This window comes from Carassius carassius, chromosome 28 (genome assembly GCF_963082965.1).
Source record: "Carassius carassius chromosome 28, fCarCar2.1, whole genome shotgun sequence".
Classification (NCBI taxonomy): Eukaryota; Metazoa; Chordata; class Actinopteri; order Cypriniformes; family Cyprinidae; genus Carassius; species Carassius carassius.
Window position 1 is genome coordinate 24,414,705 of NC_081782.1, and position 20,912 is coordinate 24,435,616.

The window sequence follows — 20,912 nt, forward strand, 5'->3', positions numbered from 1 at the left end:
AATATTATATTATATATGGTACAATACAGTCATGATCAATTGGAGCCGTTTGCTGTATAACACTCCGCGTAATATGCTGCAGAGAGTACAAAAACAATATAGGAGAGACACTTGCTTTAACCAATAAAGAAAAAAAAGTTTTAAATCACAGATGCACAAAATCCATATGAATTTAAATAAATAATAAACAATGCCTGAATGTTTATATATATAAAAAAATCACTATATAAATATATCGCCCCTTATGTGGCATTGCTACTGTAAGCAATGCCAATAAGCATTCCCTACACCGACTGAGAAATGCTTGCTCTTCTTTCCGTGTGTGCACTGCCAGCACCTGTTTTGTGAGTCCCAGCTTCTTATAGGCTTCCTGCTCCACTTTGGAAGTGGAAAGCACACTAACAGGTGCAGAAGGGGCTGGGCTTTCTGCAACATCCTCAGTGATCTCTGTAAGTAACAGTTAAATGACACAGGAATCACAATCTTAATTTAATATTCCTCTTGAATCAACACCTGGATGGTTTTGTTGCCCATCAGTACTGTGGAAAGAACAATAGAGGTTCACTACATTGCAGATATATACTGAAACTAGGGTTGTCATAATTAATAATAAAAAATAAATAAAATACCATGCTAAATTAATAATGCATTTATTGCACTCGGACCAGAACTGTACATCATCTTACACTGCATGTAGTTGTTAAAGAAACATGATGCAGGACAACAACTGATTATAATGCCCCTAAAATTTAAGATATGAGGGAAAAAATGCCCCATATGCTTCTTTGTCTTAGATTTATGACTTATACTTATACACTTTAGTAATATCACACAAGCAAGAGTAGGCTTGTAGAGCTGTAGAGCGATTAAAATGTGTCATTTAATCACAAATTAAATGCATGTGAATTTGAGCTCACACACTACCATTCAAAGGATAATTTAAAGTCGTCATTGTGTTAAATGAGAAATAGACATTAAACATTGAATAGACAGTAACCTGTAAAAGTATAAATAAATTAGAAATAAATATTTTGATTCATCATTTATAACACAAAAGACAACAATTTGGCCATAACATTGTTTTATTGTTGTATTTTTACACAGACTATTCAGTGGCAGCATGAATGCATTTACATTGCAATTAGAATTGCATAAATTATACTATGACATTGATGGATTTTCAAAAGACATTATTGTTTTATAAAAAATTTCATATTGAAATATAAAATTATCCTGATACTAATGAAATTATACTCTAATTATGAATCTGAAACTGCCAGTAGGTGGCAGCAAGTCACTGTCTTAATGACAGAGTCATTCAGTCATTCATTCAACCAATTCATTCCAACAAATGATTCATTCAGAAATGAAGCAAGAGACTGTTATAAACATGAGCCGTGTCTAAAAGGCAAAGGGGGAGGTGTTGCTTCAATTTATAACAACGTTTTCAGGATTTCTCAGAGGGCAGGCTTCAAGTATAACTCGTTTGAAGTAATGGTGCTTCATATAACATTATCCAGAGAAACAAATGTTAATGATAAATCCCCTGTTATGTTTGTACTGGCTACTGTATACAGGCCACCAGGGCACCATACAGACTTTATTAAAGAGTTTGGTGATTTTACATCCGGGTTAGTTCTGGCTGCAGATAAAGTTTTAATAGTTGGTGATTTTAATATCCATGTTGATAATGAAAAAGATGCATTGGGATCAGCATTTATAGACATTCTGAAATCTATTGGGGTTAGACAACACGTTTCAGGCAGGGGCGGACTGGCCATCGGGAGCACCGGGACATTTCCCGGTGGCCTGACGGTCATTCTGGCCTGCCGGCTTCCGCTGTGCAGTCGATCAGGCTGACATGCAATAGGCTGGTATGCAACTGCGAATTAATTGACGGTTTTATGAATCTACGAATCAGGTGATCGCGGAGTGAAAATGACACCACCACGTGACCAAACATCAGCGAAGCACTGCCTAATTGGCTATTTCCAGAGGCAGGCTTTATCTTAGAAAATCGCGCAAAAAATGGAGCGTAAACGCAAATGAGTAGCAGAGACGGAACGGAGAAAAGGAGAAAAGCCCTGGCCACAGATGCAGCAAGTTGCTGCAAAATCCCAGCCATGTTCGCCAGTAAGGGAGCAGGTCGGTCAGAATTACATTTATATTTACTAGGGGTGGGACGGTTCACTGAAAAAAAACGAAATTCGCATTTTAGGGGCTAAATATCACGTTATTTGTATTGGAGTTGCTTCGACCCGTGGACATGAAAAACAACCACAGACTTGGCAACACTGGTTGGCATTTACTACACCGAGCACAAAATCGATGTTAAAATCGCAGGTGATTCTTTGTCGATTTTGAAAACGATTTTGTGTTAGTTGTCGGTAGACTACAGCTCTGTGTAGTAACTGCCGCTCCACCTGAACCAGTGTTGCCAAGTCTGCGATTGTTTTTCATGTCCGCGGCTTGAAGCAACCCCAATACAAATAACGTGATATTTAGCCCCTAAAATGCGAATTTTACCAAGGCAACCCTTCCAAAAAATGTATATTTTAACCCGGGAAGCAATTTTTATCGGGGAACCTCCTGGAAACGCGATTGGGCTAGTTTTGGACTAGTTTTAAGAAGCAACTGGGTAGGATTGTTGTGAAAACCTGGCAACCCTGATCTGAACGCACGTGCTGGAGATATACTTCTAATCACAGGAGCATCTTTAGTGATGAGATGCACATGAAAATCGCATTCGATTTTTTGCACAGCCCTACGTGACTCTAAAACCGTGAAACAAACCGAACTGTGAAAAAGTTGAACTGTTCCACCCTATATTTACATAATCATTTGGCAGACGGACGCTTTCATTCAAAGCGACTTACAATAGATAAAATCTATTAATATATATATATATATATATATATATATATATATATATATATATATATCATGTATATAATGATAGACGTTTTAAAAGAACATCTTAATGACAAACTAGCACACTGTTTTACGTATGGGGATACATTATTCTTTTAGTGCCAAAATTGACCAGCAATTGATTTTCCATTTCTAGCCTACAATATGTAGCCTAGTGTACAATGCTTATTTAGTTTGAAGGTGACGAAGGAAGCAACAGTAGCATTAGTGCTGCAAGTGCTCCTGCTGTTGAACAAGAGGGGTGGACAGTTCAGCTTTTGAGTCAGAGCAGGAAACCTTCAGGTAAAGTTTAAGCTATAAGCAAAACTAAACATGCTGGCTATACTCTTAAACAAATATGTGCTTTTATGATTTATAAGGTCATCAGTAGTAGGACTGTAATCATTGGGACATACAACTGATGGCTACATAATTAATATAGATTATTGAAAGTGCTTATTTCAAATTGCAGAGAAACTCAATGTGAGATGAGAGGGGGATTAAGGGAAAGATGATAAGAGACAGTGAATGCCTTGATACTTCTTGATACTTCATTTGATTAAAAGAAAAGCATTAAAAACTGCTAGATCCGATTACTTTTCTTCTCTTTTAGAAGAAAACAAACATAACCCCAGGTATTTATTCAATACAGTGGCTAAATTAACGAAAAATAAAGCCTCAACAATTGTTGAAATTTCCCAACACCACAGCAGTAATGACTTTATGAACTACTTTACTTCTAAAATCGATACTATTAGAGATAAAATTGCAACCATTCAGCCGTCAGCTACAGTATCACATCAGACAGTACACTATAGACCCCCTGAGGAACAGTTCTACTCATTCTCTACTATAGGAGAGGAAGAATTGAATAAACTTGTTAAATCATCTAAACCAACAACATGTATGTTAGACCCTATACCATCTAAGCTCCTAAAAGAGGTGCTTCCAGAAGTCATAGATCCTCTTCTGACTATTATTAATTCCTCATTGTCATTAGGATATGTCCCCAAAACCTTCAAACTGGCTGTTATTAAGCCTCTCATCAAAAAACCACAACTTGACCCCAAAGAACTAGCTAATTATAGACCAATCTCGTATCTCCCTTTTCTGTCCAAAATACTAGAAAAGGTGGTATCCTCACAATTATATTCCTTCTTAGAGAAAAATGGTATATGTGAGGATTTAGACCGTATCATAGTACTGAGACTGCTCTCCTTAGAGTTACAAATGATCTGCTCTTATCATCTGATCGTGGGTGTCTCTCTATTAGTTTTATTGGATCTTAGTGCTGCGTTTGACACAATTGACCACAACATTCTTTTGCATAGACTTGAACACTTTGTTGGCATTAATGGAAGTGCATAAGCATGGTTTAAATCATACTTATATGACCGCCATCAGTTCGTAGCAGTGAATGAAGATGTATCATATCGATCACAAGTGCAGTATGGAGTACCTCAAGGCTCAGTACTAGGGCCGCTACTCTTCACGCGTTACATGTTACCCTTGGGAGATATCATCAGGAAACATGGTGTTAGCTTTCACTGTTATGCTGATGATACTCAGCTCTATATTTCTTCGCGGCCCGGTGAAACACACCAATTTGAAAAACTAATGGAATGCATAGTCGATATAAAAAACTGGATGACGAGTAATTTCTTACTGCTAAATTCTGAAAAAAAGAGGTGTTAATTATAGGACCTAAAAACTCTGCTTGTAATAACCTAGAACACTGTCTAAGACTTGATGGTTGCTCTGTCAATTCTTCGTCATCAGTTAGAAACCTAGGTGTGCTATTTGATCGCAATCTTTCGTTAGAAAGCCACGTTTCTAGCATTTGTAAAACTGCATTTTTCCATCTCAAAAATATATCTAAATTACGGCCTATGCTCTCAATGTCAAATGCAGAAATGTTAATCCATGCATTTATGACCTCAAGGTTAGATTATTGTAATGCTTTATTGGGTGGTTGTTCTGCACGCTTAGTAAACAAACTACAGCTAGTCCAAAATGCAGCAGCAAGAGTTCTTACTAGAACCAGGAAATATGACCATATTAGCCCGGTCCTGTCAACACTGCACTGGCTATCTCCCACTCCCTATCAAATATCGTATATATTTTAAAATATTGCTTATTACTTATAAAGCCCTGAATGGTTTAGCACCTCAGTATTTGAATGAGCTCCTTTTACATTATAATCCTCTACGTCCGCTACGTTCTCAAAACTCAGGCAATTTGATAATACCTAGAATATCAAAATCAACTGCGGGCGGCAGATCCTTTTCCTATTTGGCGCCTCTGGAATAACCTACCTAACATTGTTCGGGAGGCAGACACACTCTTGCAGTTTAAATCTAGATTAAAGACCCATCTCTTTAACCTGGTTTACACATAACATACTAATATGCTTTTAATATCCAAATCCGTTAAAGGATTTTTAGGCTGCATTAATTAGGTAAACCGGAACTGGGAACACTTCCCATAACACTTCCCATGTACTTGCTACATCATTAGAAGAATGGCATCTACGCTAATATTTGTCTGTTTCTCTCTTATTCCGAGGTCACCGTAGCCACCAGATCCAGTCTGTATCCAGATCAGAGGGTCACTGCAGTAACACGGATCCAGTACGTATCCAGACCAGATGGTGGATCAGAACCTAGAAAGGACCTCTACTGCCCTGAAAGACACCGGAGACCAGGACAACTAGAGCCCCAGATGCAGATCCACAGTCAAGAAAACTTTTCTCCTAGACGGCCACAGGGACAAGACCACAGGAAACAGATGTTTCTTCTGCACAATCTGACTTTGCTGCAGCCTAGAATTGAACTACTGGTTTCGTCTGGTCAGAGGAGAACTGGCCCCCCAACTGAGCCTGGTTTCTCCCAAGGTATTTTTCTCCATTCTGTCACCGATGGAGTTTCGGTTCTTTGCCGCTGTCGCCTCTGGCTTGCTTAGTTGGGGTCACTTCATCTACAGCGATATCGTTGACTTGATTGCAAATAAATGCACAGACACTATTTAACTGAACAGAGATGACATCACTGAATTCAATGATGAACTGCCTTTAACTATCATTTTGCTTTATTGACACACTGTTTTCCTAATGAATGTTGTTCAGTTGCTTTGACACAATGTATTTTGTTTAAAGCGCTATATAAATAAAGGTGACTTGACGACTTGACTGTGCTCATCAATGGGACACCGAGTCATTGGCTCACTTGATTCATTCAAAAATGTGGATTCATGCATTTATTCTATAATTAACCGCATTAACCGCAAATTAAAGCATTAAATCAACAGGCCTATTTTTTGGTGATAATGTGTTTGATGCAGTACCTGATTCTGCCTGTGTTTTATTGTCTCCCACATGTACAATTGTGCTGCTGTAGGAACATTGAGAAACCACACTGTCTGCTTTCCTGGCTAAGTCCAAAGGTGATACAGGCCATCCAATAACATGACCTGGGGCAGGACTTGGTGGAGGCTTTTCATTGGTCTTTATAGACATTGAAGTTTGTGCTTCCATATCTAGAAAATCTAAAAATACATACAAAAAATGCTAACAGGAATTGAAGGAATCATCTTTTTTTTGGTATCTATTAAAACACTGCCTTCCAGAACTGTTAAAAAACCCAAGAAAACAAAATTACCATCAGTTTGCTGTAAACTGGCATCTTGTCTTCATCTGAATTTGAGGAGGTAGTGTTTGACGAGAACTGATACTTCTGTTTTACTGTTTTTACTGAGACGTTACAGCTCTCCAAATACCTGTGAAATACACATTTCACTAATGCATACATATTCAAGCAATATTTAAGGACTGACATTTGTAATTAAATTGAATTGAACTGCATTGAATCTGAAAATGCATTGACTGACAGTAATAACCATGGCAACGGAGAACACAAAAAATCTGATAGTATATGTCAGATTAAATCTGTGCATTAAGTCTAAAGGCAAACCAATACCCCTGCCACTTTTTCTATGTAATGTGTTTATTTGATTTTCGTTTTTGCAACAACTACAAATATTGAACTTTTTGTATAATTGTCATATTTTTACATATCACATTTTTAAGTAAATCTATAATTATAATTTTTCTATTTGCTTTAATTTAGTAAAAAGCAGTAAGGTGTCGCTACATTTTAACAAGCGTTTAACAATTGGTATGACCTTATTACAATAGCTGCTCTATCCAGATCATGTCTTTTTTATAGGGAGCAAAAAAAAGTGCAAATAGAAAAAGATCAAGATCTTTTTCACACACAAACCTGAAGACACTGTTTAGACAGCTGATTTGCTGGTATGAGTACATTGTCTGGTCCTTGAGTTCCTCCATTGTGGCAGGTCCATCTCTGACCAGCAGTGCAGAGTCTTTCTGCTTTACAACAGGAGACCTGGAGCCTGCTAAAGACACTTAATAAATATGCAAACACAGAATCAAATTAACACATTGACACTATTATATGTAACACTGACATACCCTGATACACAATAAAAAACATATACTCACTGTCAAAAGACTTTTTCTGTTCTGCTTTTGAAGAGGAGCTTTGCTTCTCCTGAGCTTTCATCATGTGAACCCCTTTACAAATCTCCTGAAATGACCTCTGAAAAACAAGTTTTTACATGATGTGGTGTGGTTTGAGTACTGTTGTACTAAACAATTTTTTTTAAACATCAGCGCACAGCAAAACAACATTCGGGGGAGAGAAAATAATCACTGTTATTTATTAATAATTTAATCTTTGTTGAAGGATTTTAGCACATTTGAGTACCTAATAACACCCCACTGTAATACACATGCTAAATGAAAATGTAGGAGCCAAATGTCATTTTTAACCACAAGATGGTGGTATGGAATGGGAGGATTTGGTGTATGTCATATGATACTTATAGTGGACATAAATAGTCTACACACCCCTGTTAAAATGCCAGGTTTCTGTTACATCACACTAACAGAATTACTGTTTGAATAAAGGAGAATTTCCTTGTGCATTGGAGCAAACGGAGGAATTCTGTGAATGGAAACTTAGACTTTTTTTCTAAGCTTTTAGACAAGCGATTGAAAAGAAAACTAATGACAAACAAGAAAGCCTTTACTTTTTTGAGCAATATACAAGAGGACAACCAAGAGAATTAGTCCATAGCCTCACAACATGAGAGCTGATCAGGGATATGATCGAGCCAAGAATCTGCCAGAAAACACGCCAGCAGCACCATACTTCATACTCACAACAGACCCGGAAGAGAAGACAATGCTGAATAAAGTCCACATTTCAAAAAGGACCAAAATGTATTTTCGATGCTCCAACAAATTCTAACTGACCCTCTGATGTCACATGGACTACTTTGATGATGTTTTTATTACCTTTCTGGACATGGACAGTATACCGTACATACATTTCCAATGGAAGGACAGAAAGCTCTCGGACTAAATCTAATATATCTTAAACTGTGTTCCGAAGATGAACGGAGGTCTTACGGGTTTGGGACGACATGAGGGTGAGTTATTAATTACATAATTTTCATTTTTGGGTGAACTAACCCTTTAAGATTTTCCACATTATGCTAAAGAGTGTTTGTGGAGAATGTGAGGCCATCTGTGAAACTTTAAACCTTATCAAATTTACACTGCTAAAAATGCACTACTTTTACATCCTCCAGTGTGCATGTGATTTTGTGTCTGCAAAATACGGAGATTTCACCTGTAAAAGCAGTCTGTGGATCTGTTCAGTAATTTCCTGTATATCTGAATCCATGATCTTTTCCTCTGTAAAAGCTGGAGCTGAAAACACATCCTCGTTCATTGGACCACTGCACGTACACACAGTAACCATATATCAAAAAAGATATTATAAAATAAAAATGTGTATTATATCTACCTTTATCTAAATTAAATAAAAAACCATTAGGAATATATACATAAGGTGAAAACTCACATGCGAACTTTGTGTCGTCCAATAACAAAGGACACCTTGTGGCTCCATGGGTTTACAAAGCTACACCAGCTTGTGTCTAGAGTAATATATTCTCCATTTCTCACACAGAATCGGATCGAGGAGTGATCAAATGGCTGCCCAACATACTGCAGAACGTACTCGGTTACTAAACGTAACCTCGGTTCTCTCTAGAAGAGCGAACGAGTACTGCGTCTTAGCTAAGACGCTACGGGGAAAAGTCTCTTTTCACGAAATACTGAAGCAAAAAATTATCCATAATTTTGTATTTTTGTAAAGCGCATTTGCAGCAGTACACAGCCATAGGCGAGACGGCTCGTTCGCTCATTGGCTTGTTCTGCGGCAACTGCACAGCCTATTGAGCGCAGGCTGATGCAACATCAGACCAATAAGGGCGCTTCGCGCCCTTCTTGCCACTTCCCGCCGAAACGGGTGTGGCCCAACCTATAAAAGTAGCTCGAAAAGGCTGACTCACCTGATTTATTTCATCGCCAAAGCGAACCAGAGTGAATCGTACGCACGGCAGAGAACGCAGTACTCGTTCGCTCTTCTAGAGAGAACCGAGGTTACGTTTAGTAACCGAGTACGTTCTCTTACGAGAGCTCTCTCGTACTGCGTCTTAGCTAAGACGCTACGGGAACCCAATGTAAAACACTGTGCGCGCAGGGATCACACACCAATAAACCTGAAGCAACGCCCAGGATTTACAGTGCACAGTCACCTGAGGGACTCACAGAGAGTCCAGGACAGAAAAGGGAAAAAGCCCTCCGTCCTATATCTAGCAGCATCCGTAGATGCGGCAATATGACATCACACAGCCGAGACAAGGCCTGACCAATGTGGCAATGCGGGTCTTACGCAATACTGCCCATATAACAGTCGGCAGCGCATATCGCTCGTGAACTCAGAATTCCACTCAGGGCCCTGATTCGACTATAACGACAACAGCCTTGCTTGCAAGGCGGGAACCTCCAGGTTATAGAACCTGATAAATGTAGACGGCGAGGCCCAACCTGCCGCCATACATATATCCTGCAAGGAGATCCCAGTAGACCATGCCCACGACGAGACGACGCCTCTTGTGGAGTGTGCTCTGATGCCCAACGGGCACTGAAGGCCCCTGGAAGCGTAAGCTAACGCTATGGCGTCCATCTGGATAGAGTCTGTCTCGAAACAGCCATTCCCTTGGAACGTCCACCGAACAAGACAAACAGCTGCTCCGTCTGCTGAAAGGCAGCAGAGCGAGACACATAAGCTCTTAAAACCCTGACAGGGCAAAGAAGACTCGAGTCTCCATCCTCCCCTGACACCGGCAGGGCAGACAGGGCAATAACCTGAGCCCGAAACGGTGTGTTGAGGGATTTCGGCACATAACCGTGCCTAGGTTTGAGTATGACCCTTGAGTCATTGGGCCCAAACTCCAAGCACGACTGGCTCACCGAGAGCGCGTGCAAATCACCCACACGCTTCACTGAAGCGAGAGCCAACAAGAATACTGTCTTGAATGACAGATGCTGAAGGCTAACCGATTGGATAGGCTCAAAAGGGGGACCCTTCAAGGCCTCCAAAACCGCCGCGAGGTCCCACATAGGGACTGACGGAGGTCTGGGAGGATTCAGCCTCCTAGCTCCTCTGAGGAACCGGATGACTAAATCGTTCCTTCCTATTGACTGACCGGATGCCGTTTCAGAAAACGCCGCGATGGCCGCCACATAAACTTTGAACGTGGATGGGGCTCTGCCCTTATCCAACAGCTCCTGTAGGAAGGAGATGACCTCCGTCACCTCACAACTAAGGGATGAATAACCTCAAGCTGTGCACCAGCTGGAGAACACCGACCACTTCGAGGCATACAGACGTCGTGTCGACGGAGCTCTAGCCTGAGTGATGGTATTTAGCACTCCCACTGCGAGATCAGCGGGTAACCGTTGAGCGCCCACACATGGAGGGACCACAACTCCGGTTGAGGGTGCCAAATCGAGCCCCTGGCCTGCGAGAGGAGGTCCCTCCTCAACGGTACCGGCCACGGGGCGACATCTGCTAACCGCATCAAATCTGGGAACCATGGTTGGTTCTTCCAAAGAGGTGCTACAAGCAGTAATGAACATCTCGTTTCTCTCACCCGTTCTATCACCTGCGGAAGGAGGGAGACGGGAGGGAAAGCATAAAGCGGGCAGCACGGCCATCTCCGTGACAGCGCGCTTTCGTTCTTGGAAAAGAACGCGGGGCAGTGAGCGTTTTCGTGGGACGCGAAAAGGTCCACCTTCGCCATGCCAAATCTCTCCCACAACAGCCGGACTGTTTGCGGGTGTAGAGACCATTCGCCCGTAGGAACATTGCTTCTGGACAGCCTGTCTGGACCCAGATTCTGCAGCCCAGGCACATGCACTGCTCTCAGCGAGCGCACGTTGCGCTGAGCCCAAACCAGGAGGCGTTCCGTCAGCCTGCACAGGTTTCGAGACCCAAGACCGCCCTGGCGATTTATGTAGGACACCACGGACATGTTGTCCGAACGGACTACGCCGTGGTGATCCTTGATATGGGGACAAAAGCACGTCAGCGCGTTCTCCACTGCCAGCATTTCCAGGCAGTTGATATGATGGAGCTTTTCCCGTTCTGACCATAGGCCAAAGGACGGTCTGCCTTCGAGCAGCGCTCCCCATGCCGAAGTGGAGGCGTCCGTCGACACCATTTTCACACTCTGGGAAGTCCCCAGGCTTACACCTGATCGGTACCAGCCGTTCGCTGTCCAAAGTGCTAGTGCCGCAACACAGCTCTGATCGACCTTGAAATGCAGCCGGCCAGACGCCCACGCTCTGCGCGGCACCCGAGCCTTCAGCCAGAACTGCAGGGGGCGCATGCGGAGCAGGCCCAGCTGCAGAACCGGAGATGCTGAGGCCATGAGGCCCAGCATCTTTTGACAGTGTTTGAGCGACACGGTCGCGCCGCAGCGGAAAGAACTCGCTGCGCGCTGAATGCCCATCACGCGCTGTGGTGACAGCCGCGCCGTCATGGAACACGAGTTCAGAACTATACCTAGAAACAGGATCGTCTGACTGGGGTTCAGCGAACTCTTCGCCCAATTGACACTGAGGCCGAGCTTCTCGAGGTGATCGAGTAAAACGGCCCTGTGGTCCACGAGCTCCGCTCGTGATTGGGCCAGAACCAGCCAATCGTCCAAATAATTCAGCACTCGTATGCCTCTGAGTCTGAGAGGAGCGAGCGCTGCATCCATGCACCTCGTAAACGTACGAGGAGCTATGGACAAGCCGAATGGCAGGACTGTAAACTGGTATGCCTGGCCCTCGAAGGCGAATCTCAAATATCGCCTGTGGTTTGACGCTATCTGTATTTGAAAATACGCGTCCTTCAGATCTATTGACATGAACCAGTCCCCTCTGCGAATCTGCGCGAGTAGCTTCCTGGTCGTGAGCATTTTGAAACTGTGTTTCATCAATGCCTTGTTCAGCTGTCTTAGATCCAGTATGGGCCTGAGACCCCCGTCTCTCTTGGGCACCAGAAAGTATCTGCTGTACAGCCCCCCCTCGCTTTGAGCTTGAGACACAGGCTCTACAGCCCCTTTGCTCAACAGTTTTGATATTTTGGCCCGAAGTATGTGTGCTACTTCTGTTTTTGACCGAAGTTTCGACACGCGCTGAAAAGCGCAGTGGGCGTCGAGAAAACTGTAGCGAGTAGCCTCTCTTTATAATGCCTAGCACCCAATCCGAAAGGAAACCTATACAGGGAGGATAAAGACAAAACTGATTCAATATAAGACTTGTAAAACAAACATAAGCTGTAGTGCTTTATCCACATTAAATGACTCTTACATTTGCTCAAATAGTGCACATTTTAATGCCCAGTTAGACGTTCAGTATTTGAAAAAAACAAAAACAAAACAACAACAACGAAGTCATTAAAATGCATCCTCACACCATAAAGTCATCAACAAAGTTGTCAACCACGGACAAGAGTATTTTCTAGCCAAATTAAAATCCATAATGGCTAATTTCCATTTCCATTTAAACATTCAGCAGCAGACACTTATCCAAAGCAACTTACAAATGAGGACAAGAAGGACAAGAAGCTTAATAGAATTACTGCCTTATTGATTTAAGTGTTTAATCAATCCTGTACAGGTATGATGCATAATATAGTATTTGCAGGTGATGACAACTAACCACAGTCTAGTATTTTCTTCAGTCATAGTTAAAGGGGTCATACGATGTGATTTCAATTGGTCCTTTCTCTTTGGAGTGTTACAGGCTCTTATTGCATAAAGAAGATCTGTAAAGTTGCAAAGACTAAGGTCTCAAATCCAAAGAGATGTTCTTTATAAAAGTTAAGTCAACCACGCCCCCACCTGTCTACATCACAATGTTGGAAGATTTGCATGAGGCCGCCCAATTGCGCACGCAAAGAAAGGCGCAGTAACTTTTAATCTCTCTGTTGCCACCGCCATGTTGTGGAGAAGTTGTGTGTTTAGTTGTGAAAGTGAAAATACTTTGTTTGGCCTTCCAAAAGAGGACATGACTAGAAATCAGGGGTTAAGTTGTATTTACAACACTGTTCCAGAACAGTTCAACCCAAATATTCAGACGTGTGCAGCGCATTTTATGGAGGAAGAGGACTGTCTCCTCATCAGTAGCCTACAATGCTACAACTTTATAAAGTGGGGCAATTACAACTACACAGAGCCATTTTTCACTGACAAGCTGCTCAAAAACACAATCATATTTTTCTCAAGTTTGCACATCTTGTCACTGAACAATGGCTCTGTGTAGTTAATGCTGCTCCATGTGACATTGCTTAGGTGATAGAGATTTACACCTGATTACAGAACCGGTTTTACTGACGAGATGCACATTAAACATTACATGTGATTTATCGCTCAGCCTTAACAAGCATTACAATTTTAGTTCCCCTCACTCCACAACAAATCCTTTCAATTAACAGTAGCTTATTTAAAAAAAAAGAATAAGAATAAAAAATAGCCTATAAGAATTAATGGCAACATAAACGACAAGCCAAAACGATTTCATTTAGGCTAAAACAAAACTGAAACCAATGTTGGGTCTCTCATTCGACACAAAATCTAATTTTTCTGTATTCACGATGGATTTGAATGCCAAAATATTATTTATTATAGCCTACTTCACTCGTATTCCAATATCCATGTAAAACAAAATGTTTTGCATAACATCATGGTGGTATGGTGAAAATACTTAACAGCACAGATTTTTTTAACATATTTAAACAGTGTTTTTTTTTCATATGTTTGTTTGACGGTATTTTATTATGATAATAAACAGGCTGCATTGTCAAAGTAGCATAGCTTAACTTTATTTTATTCCCTTTCTAACAGTGGGAGCAACTTCTCCTTTTAGTCATGAATATGATCGGAATCGTAAATGGGTTGCCTTTAATTGTGTGCATTCACAATTAAAAACAAATCTTTGTGTGTAAAATAAGCCTAAAGAAAAATAGGATGCCACTTTCTGTCATCTTTTTTCCTTTCACGCAGCACAAAAATGAACCGGAACTCTGCGTAATTTATTATTTAAAATTTATTATTTATTATTTGTTTGTTGTTTCTCCGATCACAAATGCAGACATGGTTTTATGTTTACGCAGCATGATACACTATGCATAAAAAGACAGTGTAAGTCATTATAATCAGTAATTTAGTCCCCACTGGATGCAACAAATGCCTCTTTTATAATGGGTTTTATGGACCCTTTTCACATTTCTGGGTTTCTCAGCAGTGGAAATCATTATAGTTGGGTCAACTTGAAGAACAGTGAATGGGAAAGTACCAAAATTTTTTTTTTGCATTCCCATTTTCTCAAATAGCAAAAGAAAAACTCCACAATAGTGTTTTTGTGATTTTCAATAAAAGGAGTAAAATTGAGAGAGACTGTAATGGCAGTCAGAAGAGAGAACGATGTCAAATTAATCACTCCCATAGATGCTGCATTGGAAACACCCTCGGCATTAGCATTAACAGTTTTTTTGTTTTTTTTTTGTAATTTGATGCAAAGGTGATAGTGTTTAAATGAACATACATTAGGGCTGGGTATTGTTCAAAAACTTTCGATCCGGTGCCAATTTCGATACCTCAGTTTCGATACCGGTTCCTAACGATACTTTTTTCGATACCATAGGTTTTAAAATCCATTTCAACATCAACACAAATACATTAAACACAACTTTTATTTTTCACCTTAATTAAAACAAATTCTGGTAACACTTCACACTCAGGATAACATTATTAATACAACTGGTTGTTTTTTTGGATAGGGGTGCGCCAGCAGACACTCAGGATTGGTATCAATCTTAACTTGGCCAAAATTAACAAAAAAAGAGAAATCTTTTTGCCACAACATGAACATATTATTAATAAATAAATAAACAAATGGTATTGTGTACAGGCTAATATTGAACCAACTAAAATGCAAAGGAATGTAAGAAAAAAACCTTTTTAGTGTCACGCTGTCAGTCTCTGTTTCCCTGGGTGTCCACTAGTGAGCTCAATTCCCCTTCACCATAGGCACTATAATTCCTCTAGTCTGGTCCGGTCTTCACAGTAATTGCACTCCAGTTAATTGCACCAGGTGCAGGCAATCTATTGTCATTAGTCTCCTTATAAATACCTGTCTTTCCCTGTTGTTTGTATGGAGTCCTTACCCTTCGTGTTACCAGTGTTCTCGTCTCCCGAGACTTACCCTTGCCTTCTCGTCCTCCGAGTTCCCGTTCCTTTCCTTCCGGTTCCCTCTTTTGTTTTGTTTGTCTCCTTGGACTGTTGATTTGGATTACCCTCATTTGTTTAATAAATTGACCGGCAATTGGATCTCTCCCTCTCCTTGTGTTTCTCTGGTCACGAATCGTCACAGAAGGACTCCATCCAAGAGGATCCAGCGGTATGTCTAACCATAGTTCCTTCCCAGTCACAGAGCGGGTGAGGAATGGGTTTGAGGGTACCTGCCTGGTAGTGTTCCGTGGAACCAGGGGAGTTCGCTCAGAAGGGAGTAGTCGAGAGGAGGTCCGGCAGCGATCTCCACTGTGGCCTCCAGTTGACCCGGGGTTCGGATGGGAGCCGCCGTTTCCCCATTGTGGACAGAGAGGGGAGAGGAGGCGCAAATCGGCTGAGCCAGCGCCGCTGTGTAAGATGGCCGCCAACCCAGCGCCGCTACGCAGCATTGCCACCAACCCCGCACCACAAGGCAAGATGGAAGCCAGCCCCACACCACAGCACAAGATGGCCGCCGGCTCAGCGCCACGAGGCAACATGGCCACCAACCCAGCACCACGAGGCAAGATGGAAGCCAGCCCCACACCACAGCTCACAGCTCAGTCCAGCGCCAACGCCCAAGATGGCCGCAGAGACGTTTTTGGATTAGTTCTCCATGCTGTCAAAGATCCTAGAGATTCCCAGAACTGTTCACGTCACGTCTGCTGAGCCAGCACCACAGTATAAGATGGCCACCAACCCAGCGCCGCTGCGCAACATGGCCGTCAGCCCGGAGCCACTGCAGAGGATGGCAGTTACAGTGGGCTTTCCTGAGTTGAGTCAGGTTCCCGTTGACCCTCCGAGTTGAGTCTGGTTCCGATTGACCTCCCAGAGTCGAGTCATATTCCCGTTGACCCTCCAGAGTTGAGTCAGATTCCGGTTGACTTTCCAGAGTCGAGTCAGGTGCCCATTGACTTTCCAGAGTTGAGTCAGGTTCCGGTTGACCCTCCAGAGTCGAGTCAGGTGTTCATGGACCCTCCAGAGTCAGGGTTAGTTACCGTTGACCTTTCAGAGTCAGGGCTAGTTCCTGTCGACCTCCCAGAGTCTAGTCAAATTCCAGTTGACTGTCCAGTGTCAAGTCAGGCTCCTGTTGACCATCCAGAGTCGAGTCACGTTCCAGTTGATTCCCCAGAATCAAGTCAGATTCCTGTTGACCTTCCAGAGTCGAGTCAGGTGCCCATTGACTTTCCAGAGTTGAGTCAGGTTTCGGTTGACCCTCCAGATTCGAGTCAGGTGCTCGTGGACCCTCCAAAGTCGAGTCAGGTGCTCATGGACCCTCCAGAGTCAGGGTTAGTCACCGTCGACCCTCCAGAGTCAGGGTTAGTCACCATCAACCTTCCAGAGTCAGGGTTTGTCACCGTTGACCTTCCAGAGTCAGGGCTAGTTCCTGTTGACCTTCCAGAGTCAAGTCAGGTGACTGTTGAATTTTCAGACTTGAGTCAGGTTCCGGTTGACCCTCCAGAGTCTAGTCAGGTGCTCGTGGACCCTCCAGAGTAGGGTTAGTCACCGTTGACCTTCCGGAGTCAGGGTTAGTCACCATTGACCCTCCAGAGTCAGGGTTAGTCACCGTTGACCTTCCGGAGTTAGGGTTAGTCACCATTGACCTTCCAGAGTCAGGGTTAGTCACCTTTGACCTTCCAGAGTCAGGACTAGTCACCATGGACTTTCCAGAGACAAGGCTAGTCACCGTTGACCTTTCAGAGTCAAGTCAAGTCACCGGTGATCTTCAAGGACTGAGTCAAGTCACCGGTGATCTTCAAGGACTGAGTCAAGTCACCGGGGATCTTCATGAACAAATGCAAGTCACCAATAATCTTCATGAGCAGAGTCAAGTCAGCACCGATCCTCTGGAATCCAGTATAAACACCATGGGATTACTAGAGTTTCCTCCTCCCGTTGGTCTGGCCGCATGGAAGTGGTGGTCTTCTGCACCGCCCTGGGGGGCTTCCGCCCTGACCACACGGTTGTGGTGGTCTTCTGCTCCGCCCTGACCACACGGCTGTGGTGGTCTTCTGCTCCGCCCTGAGGGATTCCGGCCTCGACCACAAGGATGTGGTGGTCTTCTGTTCCGCCCTGGGGGGCATCCGTCCCGACCACACGGCTGTGGTGGTCTTCTGCTCCGCCCTGGGGGGTTTCCGCCCTGACCACACGGTTGTGGTGGTCTTCTGCTCCGCCCTGGGGGATTCCGGCCTCGACCACGAGGATGTGGTGGTCTTCTGCTCTGCCCTGGGGGGCTTCCGCCTTGACCACATGGTGGTGGTGGTCTTCTGCTCCGTCCTGGGGGACTCCGGTCTTGACCACAAGGAAGTGGTGGTCTTCTGCTCCGCCCTGGGGGGCTTCCGCCCTGACCACACGGTTGTTGTGGTCTTCTGCTCTGCCCTGGTGGGCATCACGTGATGTCCTTCATGGACTTATGTTTTGGTGTTTTTGTTTTCTTTTGTTTTTTTCTGTCTGTTTCCTCCTTTGGACCTGGCCCTCTGTCCCTCCCCCTGATCCTCCGCCGGTCCACCTCCCTCCTGGGTTTCTAGTCTGTGTCTGTCATTCCGTTTCCCTCTAGGACCTGGCCCTCCGTCCCTACCCCTTATCCTCCGCCAGTCCACCACCCTCCTGGACTCCTTGTTTTGTGTTGCACTTCTCTTGTCTCTGTCTCCCCATTTTACCTGGTTGTCTTGTCTCTGTCTCCCCATTTTACCTGGTTGTCTTGTCTCTGTCTCCCCATTTTACCTGGTTGTCTTGTCTCTGTTTCCCCATTTTACCCACAGTAGCCACAAATGTACAGTTGTCTGAGAAGTCATGAAATGTTCTTTAACATCATGAACCATAAAATGTAGTCATCGTTCTGCTATGGTTTATTTTCATAATAGGTAAACACAGGTCACAAGTTAACATGGTCACATTTCCTTGATTCAGCAGCTGCACGATGTGACGCCGAGAGTCTTGTCTTGAATCCAGAGATCTGGAGCTGATTCTGTGTAGATCGGTAGCTCGGTGGTTCGTGACTGTCGTCTTGCGGTGCGCCGTCTTTTAGCATGTGTTCAAAACCCGCACCAACACAGACGTACTTTATTTTAATTTTTTTGTTTATCCTACTTACTTCAGCCGCGAAACAGGCGATCATACTAATAACTTGTAATCTTTACAAGAATATCAGAGTCATGCAATGAGCATGTCTGCGTTTATAAGACACTTAATATCACGCCAGTTTGTGCTTTTAGAATCGCCGAATCTGCGGCCGTCGTTCCAGAACATCTGCAGCAGAGACCTAAACCAGGAAGTTAATAACACGGTAACCAGTTAAACCGCAACATCGGCTTTGGTTGCAATACTCTTATCGCATATGTTGCACTTTGCTGACTCGGCATCCACTTTTTTAAAGTGTAGCCACACTTTAGACCTCTTTGGCATTGTAAAACGGAAACGTTTTGAGAAAAAACAACTACACTTGTGTTGTGTGACTGCGAGTATCTTCAGAAATCCGTCACGTCACGTCACGTGGTGGTGGACAGCCAATCACGGCGAATTTAGGTCCTTACATGTCAGTGTACACCTCTCTTTTGTTAGAACGATGAGCTTAGTAAAAATGGACGTGTTTCAGAAAGGCGGAGCATAGAGGAGCAACACTAATATACATTATGAAGAAAATAATGTGTTATTTGAACCTTAAACCGCATAGACACATTGCATTACACCAAATACACAAAATAATGTTATTTTTAGCAACTTCATATGACCCCTTTCACGGTTCACAGACACAAACCTTTTATCAACATCTTGAAACACACAGTTTGGCGTGTGTGTTGTGGTGAAGATTCTCTTATCAGGTGGAATTCTTGGTGCTACAAATTAGAAAAATATAATTCAAAAGACACAACCTATTCATTTATAATAATAGCTTGAAAGCTAAACACTCGAGGGCAATACCATCTGTGTGCGATTACCTTCATATCCAGAGTGAACTCTCTCAGCCAATATAAGGCAGCAGAAATGTTCCTCAGAGAGCTCTGGGTCTTGAACCTTCATTAAATATGGGGTCATCCTGAAAGGATAGTACTGCAGATCTCCTTCCTTCTCTTTACCACCACTACACAAACAAACATACACAAAAGCACATTTTAAAGATATTATTATCCAACTAGACTAGTGTACAATATGCATCTGACATATTGACAACATGCAGTGACTACTTCAAACCTACCACACTATGCATATGCGTGTAAGATAGCAACAAAATAAATGGCAGTGTGAAATTATACTATTGCACTTACAGCTATGAACAGTTAATATAAATTTGTGTAATAGTAACATAAATGTGTCTAATAGTGCTTGATTCAAGTCTGTCTGACCTGATTCAACAGAAGAAGGATTTCTCCTGCATGAACTCAGTCGATGATGACTCTGAAAAATAGCAAAGATGAATGTGACCAAAATGAAAGCAAGATATAGAGAGATTAGTAGAGTAAATAAATGAGACCTCCCTCAACCTGTTTCCCCAAAAACAAAACCATTCACTATATTGAGCCAAAGTGTTTAAAACAGATTTGTTATTTTGGGTAATTCTTTTAATCAGACACTTTTTGGCCTCAAACTAAATGTTGTGTTTTTTTTTTTTTTTTAAATCAGAGCTAGGGTGCATTTCCAAAAATCACTGTTAGCAAACTATGGTTGCAAGTTCCATACTAACAGTTAAATGATTCAGTGTTTTCCGAAACACCAATTTGCAAATGTTCATTTAAACTGAGAAGTTGTGTAAGCTGGAACTAGCTCTCTGTGGTTAGAAGTATAGATTCTTGTTAATATGACATAGACTTAAATAGATCATGCATTTGAGCAAAAAAGCAAGCTAAAATGCAGTGTATTCTATATTGTTAATTTTGTTTGAATACATTTTAATCTATATATTTTATCACATCAAATTTACATAGTTTTACATTTAACCGGTGCTTTTATCCAAATAATGACAACAGAAGCAATCAAATCAACAACAAAGCAATATTATGTAACTGGCATGACAATTCCCGGTTAGTCTAACACAGTATACATAGCAATTATTATTATTATTATTATTATTAATATTTTACAATGAATAAAAAGAAAACACGTAGATATAACAGAAAATGAATCAAGAATGTTAGTGTTAGATGTAAATAATAAAAATAATAAAAGAAACAACAGAATAAACAGAACAGAAAAATAATAGGGAACAGGGTCAGTGTACTTCTGCATTCATACCTTTTTCGTAGTTTAAC

General features: G+C 42.3%; 1 pseudogene; it reads right to left on the reverse strand.

Annotated features, from left to right (window-relative positions):
- Positions 1–20,912, reverse strand: part of LOC132107627 (period circadian protein homolog 2-like) — a 68,776-nt pseudogene that overhangs the window by 22,849 nt on the left and 25,015 nt on the right.